Source organism: Microcebus murinus, chromosome 3, assembly GCF_040939455.1.
Source record: "Microcebus murinus isolate Inina chromosome 3, M.murinus_Inina_mat1.0, whole genome shotgun sequence".
NCBI classification, from domain to species: Eukaryota; Metazoa; Chordata; class Mammalia; order Primates; family Cheirogaleidae; genus Microcebus; species Microcebus murinus.
Window position 1 is genome coordinate 104,244,176 of NC_134106.1, and position 6,847 is coordinate 104,251,022.

Here is a 6,847-nt window from a genome sequence, read left to right on the forward strand (position 1 = left end):
GAGTGCAAAATAAACCTTTGTTGTATTAAACCACTAAAATCTGAGGTGTTTTCTTACAACATATAACTTAGCCTATCCTAATTTACACATTATTATTTTGGTTTTGTATTTTATTTTAATTAACAGTAATATGAACTTTAATGATTGGTTTCTATAACTTTCTTAATTTTAGTTGCACATGTAGTTGTCCATACGTATTGCTTACTTCTGATGTCAAGTAACATAACAATTCAGCCAAATTGGTTTTAGCTCCTTTGTTGAAACTGGGCTTCATTTAAGAGGTGTCCGTCTGAAGAGACGCTTCTGCCACTCCATGTTAAAGTCAGCTTTTAAGTGGCTCTGAAGGTACTTTATTCTGCCATCTAAAGATGGTAATTGGTGAATCTGCGATGAAAACCATATCACATAAAAATTACATGCAAAGTTCAAACTATTATGCCATTAATATACAGAAAAATGTACTTGTTAACTCCAACTCAAACTATTTAAAGTAGTAAATATAAAGCACACATATTTTTTCTTTATAATATGCAGGAGAAACTATTCATTCCAAAATGGTCACTGCTGACTTTGGTAAAGTACGCTTTTCTTGGGCCTTTGCTACCTTTCATCTTCCCAGTGAAAACTATTCTTAATTTGTAATTTACTCCTCTGGTTTTGCTTTCAAAAGTTATTCTAAATGAGACCATTCCATAGTTTTCTATACTCAATTTGTTAACTGTCTTCACACTCAGCCTAAAATGTGTCAGTTTTATTGACATTTTCTTCTCTGAAAACAGGCAGTCTTTAAGTTTTCAAGATTTTGTCTTAAAATATTTGTCACATTGTTCGTGTTATTCATGCTTTCATTTCTCATGGCCATGGTCTCTGGGGCTACCTGAAGTCATTCTTATAGCTTTACCGAGATCCATGGTTCCCATGTAGGTCTATCTATTCCCCATCAGAGTTTTTAAACACATGTATCTTCAAACTACTGATTTTCAATCTACATAAGGCATTGTTTGTATCATTATACTTTTTTCCCAATAGCCTTTGGTGGCTTTTTTAATTTATATTTTACTCAGCAAAGTAAAATTTTACTGTTTTAGTTTGCAAGGCTATAATAATATCTAAATCCCAGTCTTTTATATAGTTCAGGATTTCATTCAAAAAGAACTATTTCTTCTAAAAGTTTTGTTTTCCACAACTATGACCCAGCTCAATCATTTATTTTTCTATACTTTAAGACGTGCTTCACAGGTGAACTCTTGCATAGAGGCCTATACCGAATTTCTAAACACTGTGCCATTCTTTTACATTGTAATAATCCTTGAAACATCTCTTACTAAATATAAGTCCTTTGAAGGTGGGTACTTGTATTCATATATTTGTCTATTTTCTACTGCTTAATATAGTTATTTTCATAATATTAATATTCAATATCACTTTGTTTGATGACATTGATAAAATAGTATGGTTTTCATAATAAATATTCTATATTTTATTTGCACTATTAGAACCACAAAAAAATTTATTGTTCACTAATGAAATAAAACAACAAAAAAGAAAATAGTTGCATTAGCTTTTCTCAACTATTTTAGAAATGGATCATATCTACTTTTCCTGAAAGTTTTTCACTTTGAAGAATACTTGTCTTTGTGTGATAGGTACAAAATAATAATTAGCATTTGACAATTCTGCCCTGAGATTTAGAGTCTTAAATATGCACTGAAGTAATTTATAAGGTATTTGATAAGGTGAACTGATGATTAGATGTAGGTTAAGTCCCAGCATAAACTTTCTCAAATTGTTCTGCTAAATTCACGGCAGTGATTAAGAGAGGATTAAGAGGTGTGCAAGAACTACTTTATAATCTGCAGGGTAACACAACAGCTATTTTATCCTTTTATCCTATTTTATAAAGCTATTTTTAGCAAGAAGTAGTTCACCTGTCTATTTTATAGTTTGTTATTTTTTTTCCTTTTAGTCTTTACTACATGTAGGCATTATGTGCACCTAGAGTTATTTGATTAAGAACAATGAGATTTTGTCACAAATTAAACAAATAAGTAATCATCAGTTTGCATTATAGTCAAAGACTGCTTATATACTTACAAAAAGATTTAAATATTACACAATTAGTCTTTTTTCTGCTAATTTCAATATTAACCTTTAATGGATTGCTACATAATAATGATACTCCACAAGTTAGCATAATTATAAAAATTAGAGTTTATAGTCATAGGATTATGTTTTAACTTTTTAATTAGACATGACATAAAGCTCTTCAAAATCTATACCTGCTAACTTTTCCAAAAAAATTTTCTATAGTTCCTCCATCATCTCATGAGGATCACAAACTACTCATTCTTGCTGCATAACGCAATACTATCTTTGTTTGCCTTCTCTGTAACCTCAAGTGTTATCACACAATTTCCTCTATGCACTCTATCTGAAGAACATTTTATTTCCCTTTTCAATTTGGGAGATTTTTTTTTATGAAATGTTGCCTTAATTCAGTGAAAGTCCTTTATTAGTCTATGAATTCTTTAAGAGGAAAGAATGTATAGAAGAATTCATCTTATCCATTTTTGACAATCCAGAATATGATACTTTAAAGCTATATAATAAGCATTTAAATATTAATTGGCTGAACAAATTGACAAGGGAAGAAATCCTTCTAAAGAAAAATATAAGTCTAAAAGTCAAAGAAGCGCAATAAGATATGAAAGTCTTTCTATCATAAATATAGTTGTGAAGGGCTCAGATGATTTTTCAATGTGTCTCAGTTCTTTATTTTATATATTTATATAAAATATAGATTGTATATATATTTATATCTGTCTGTCTCTATATATATATTTCACATAAAGGAAGAAAGACAGCAAAGTGTCTTTTAATTTCCTCCTTTAGAGATGCTCTTTGATAAGTTTTAGAGAATTTAGGGTTCAAATAAAATATTGACTATATAAATTAAAATAAAGCAAAATTACTATATGTAGAATATGTTTTAGTAACCAAGGAATCACATGAATTATCTTTTGTGATATCTGTTTAATTTCTGGAAGCAATATATAGTACTCTAAGTGCTAGGGTAAATGTTTGTATTTAAACTTCAACACTTGTCTTGGGTGATAAAGATATAGCTTTATTCTGTTTTATGAGGAGGCACAATTTGTTCTCTGTGAAAATCTGGAGCATGAAGTGATGACAATTTGATACATAACAAAGGTTTTTATTTTATTTTTTCTTTAATTCCACGTGCAATACCCTTTCTTCTTATCCATATGCCTATGCCCTTCTGAAAAAAAAAAATCATTAGGCAAATTGTTAAATAGTAAAAATGTACTGAAACATTTTCTGTTAGGTGTAGTCTGAACTAAATTATGTTCATAAATTCTCTGTGATACATTCCTGAACTTTGTGATCTTGTGTTAAATATAATTGGTGCATACATTCATCAGTATAGTGTCTGCTGCATTGTAGACATTGGATAAATACTAAATATTAAGTGAATGAAAAATGACCGAAATATCATTTTAAGCAGACTTCAGAAACCTAGCCCCAGATAAGCTGCCCACACTGTGGGAGCCACAGGTAGGGGAAGCCATGTGCACTTCAGGAACCAGCAAAGCAGAGCACAGCAAATTAAGGAAGATAAACACTTGCCCTTTGCAATGTCTCTCTACTGCTTTCTGTTGACAAAGACGAACATCATGTCAGCTAGCAAAGGACAAATATTTATGGAGTCAAGCTTTGTTTTCCAGGAGTAGGGTAAATTTGAAGCTGAGAGGCAATAATTTGATAACTGCTGCCTAATGAAATGAAAAGTGAATGAAAGAGGAAGAACAAAGAGAAAGTTAAAGAAAATATATTCTATAACTAAAGAAGTTATCTGTTTGTTTAATGTATAGGAATCAAAATGCTAAAGAGGAAGGAATAGGACAAGAAACAGGCAAATGGCATAAGAAGAAAAATAAATTGTGATGAAATTCAGAGCATAAATTCAAGTGCTAATATAGAAAAAATTTAAAATATATATGAATATATTGCTTCTGTTTGTAATATAGTGATTAATTTTATTCTAAGAGGACTGATTTTCTATAGTTTTGTATCTATATTCTTCCTAAAACATTATTATTCAAATACAAGTTTTAGAGTAAGTTGCTATTTCCAACAGGAAAAATGAACAGAACCTACATTAAAATCCAAAATGTACTTATAGAATAACATTTATTCAGCAGGTAAAGTTCACAGTCAATAACTTTTGGAATGTTCAGTAATAATTAAGTTACATTTTCTCTAGACAATGTAGATGATGAATTAATATAATTATTAATTATAAAAGTTAAATAATTGGGGCTATTGGGTTTTAACTTTATAACCCATTTCTCTGAGATAAGTGGAAAGCTATGCACTGATGAAAATTAACTTATCTTTAATCATGGAAAAATATCATCAGTACATTTTAATAACAATTATATTGGTACATTATTAAGTTACAGTCAATAGGTGTTCATCCACAAAATAAAACCACAGGACTTGGTAGAAATGACTCCTCTAAGAATTTAACAGGCAGAGCTTTACACGTTATTGGGATTTCTCTTCAACCATGTTTAAGATATGCCTAAAAGTAATAACAAATTCCTGACAACTCTCATTAACACAGCTTATACCTCTGCAAAATGGACATAGTTATTATTTAAGTGGAAAATGTTAGCAAATCAAAATATAATCTAAATAATTTGAATATGAATTTTTGCTTTTTTCTTTTCACCACAGAGATAACTTCAAATTGGATCCCAGTCAAAAATGAAAATATATCATATGCACCTGCATGAAAAAAGTTAAATGAGCATTTCAACATTCGATGTTTAGTACTACTGTTACATACATTAAATATATGAAAAATTTGAAAAGATAATATAATTATATGTCTTTAATTAATAAGTTATTAAATATAAGTTATTATTAAAACTGAATGCAGATATATTAATATAAATTATAATACTAATTAAGTAATGATACTTATGATTATCATTGTTATATAATAAATTTAAAAATTACTGATTGATTTTGAGTAAAACATGTCTTTGATAACTGTTAGGTTATTAGAATATATCACAAAAAACAAAATTTTTAGTATAATTGTAAAATTTGCCTTAATGTTTTATAAATTCATAAATCACAATTATAAGCCAAAGCAGTCACTTATATCTAAATTATTTAGTTTATCTAAATTGCTTAAAAATATTGACCAATTAAACAGAAAGTGGTGTTTGGTATGCCCTTGTGGGAAAGATCTGAGCTAGAACACAGGTCTTATTTGCTATTGATGGTGATGGGATGGTGTCTTTTGTGTCATCATTACTACTGACCTTAGAAAAATAAATTTGTTGAATCAGAACATTGCTATTTTATCTTTACATAACCAGAAATATAAGCAACACTTTTGTAACCTTTGTAGCCAACGCTTTTGTAGCCAATACAAATTGGCTGCACCAATTACAAACACATGGTCATTTTCTGTTTGTGTCAAAACTAATGTGGCCCATTATTGAAATGTTCTACTTGAAACTTTGAAATGGACTAACATATGTATCCTGTGATTATTTGCCTTCTGCATCTTGGTATCCAAGCACCAGTCATACTGCATTTTATTCTTTTAGTGCTCTTTCTAATCCTGTGCATAGATTTATGGGAAAGTATTCATCAATCAAATTGGCAATGCTTTTAGTCACATTTAAGGGGGAAAATATGGTTGGATTTAATTAACAAATGCACATGTTTTACTCCTGTATATCTAACTATAAACTCCCTTTCAGTTCTAATGGCTTACTGCAGAGATTTTCAAAGACTGGCCTTATTTATACATATACATTTGAATGTTGTTGTCTATTAATACTGAAATGAAAAGACGGATTTACAAGGCTCTTCCAGAAACTTACTATGCCAGTACTGGTGCAGCTGCTACTTAGAGCAGTCTTCATGCAGTAGGCTACTTGACTGCCATTGCCAACTGGATTTGCTTAGCTATTATTTCCTTTAGCCAAAGGCACAGTTTGTAGAAAATCTATATCTAAGGACTTTGGCAGAAGCTTAGCTATTTATCATTCATGTGAGGATCAAACAGGGCAGGTGTACTGTTTATTTTAATGATGTAAATATTGAGATGCAAATTCAGAATAACAATAGTAAGTATTATTCACTTATTTTGGCCCTTGGTTGCAGTTGCAAGAATATGGCATTTCCCTAACACATAAAATAGCCTTGACTTAAATTCATTTTGGAGAAATGCTCACAATAGAGACACCACTTGTGTATTTATACACCACTTATACTATGAGGATATTTGTTTGTTTTTAATATATCTTTGTTAAAGAAAAAGAAATAGCCATATTTTCTAATCTACACTATACTGAGGACCACAAGACTGAAAAAAATGCATTTCACTTGGAAGAAAAAAGATTGAAGTTCAGAGGCAATTGAAACATATTGCTTATTAGAGTGTGGAATCAGTAGATGGCAGGAATGGAAAGGTAATTTCAAAGTTTCTTACCTTCTTTCATGTGTAGTGTTTGGCCTGACTCCAGATCTTTCAAATACTTCTAACCTGCAGTGTTATTGGTGGTGGGAAAGTTGTATTTAGGCTTAATAGTGACAAGCAACAATGCTCATTATGATAAAGGTGACTAGTCTGGCATGAAAGCAGCATGCAGCAGTGGTAATGGCAAGGATACACACAAAGAGAAAGGGTTGGCATTCTGCAAAAGACAGCTACCACTTTATCCAGAACCCTTTCATGTGACTTATCACCTATATTTGGGAAAGTTCAGTGATTACTACTCCACTATCATGTTTATTACAT

The 6,847-nt window shown here is 30.4% G+C and overlaps 1 long non-coding RNA gene across 1 annotated transcript; it reads right to left on the minus strand.

Annotated features, from left to right (window-relative positions):
• Positions 1–241: 241 nt before the first annotated feature.
• LOC105875688 (uncharacterized) lies at positions 242–6,608 on the minus strand. The gene is made up of 2 exons (XR_001156098.2): positions 6,539–6,608; positions 242–384 (listed from the first exon to the last, which is right to left on the minus strand). It is a non-coding gene; the product is annotated as an uncharacterized LOC105875688 (long non-coding RNA).
• Positions 6,609–6,847: the final 239 nt, after the last annotated feature.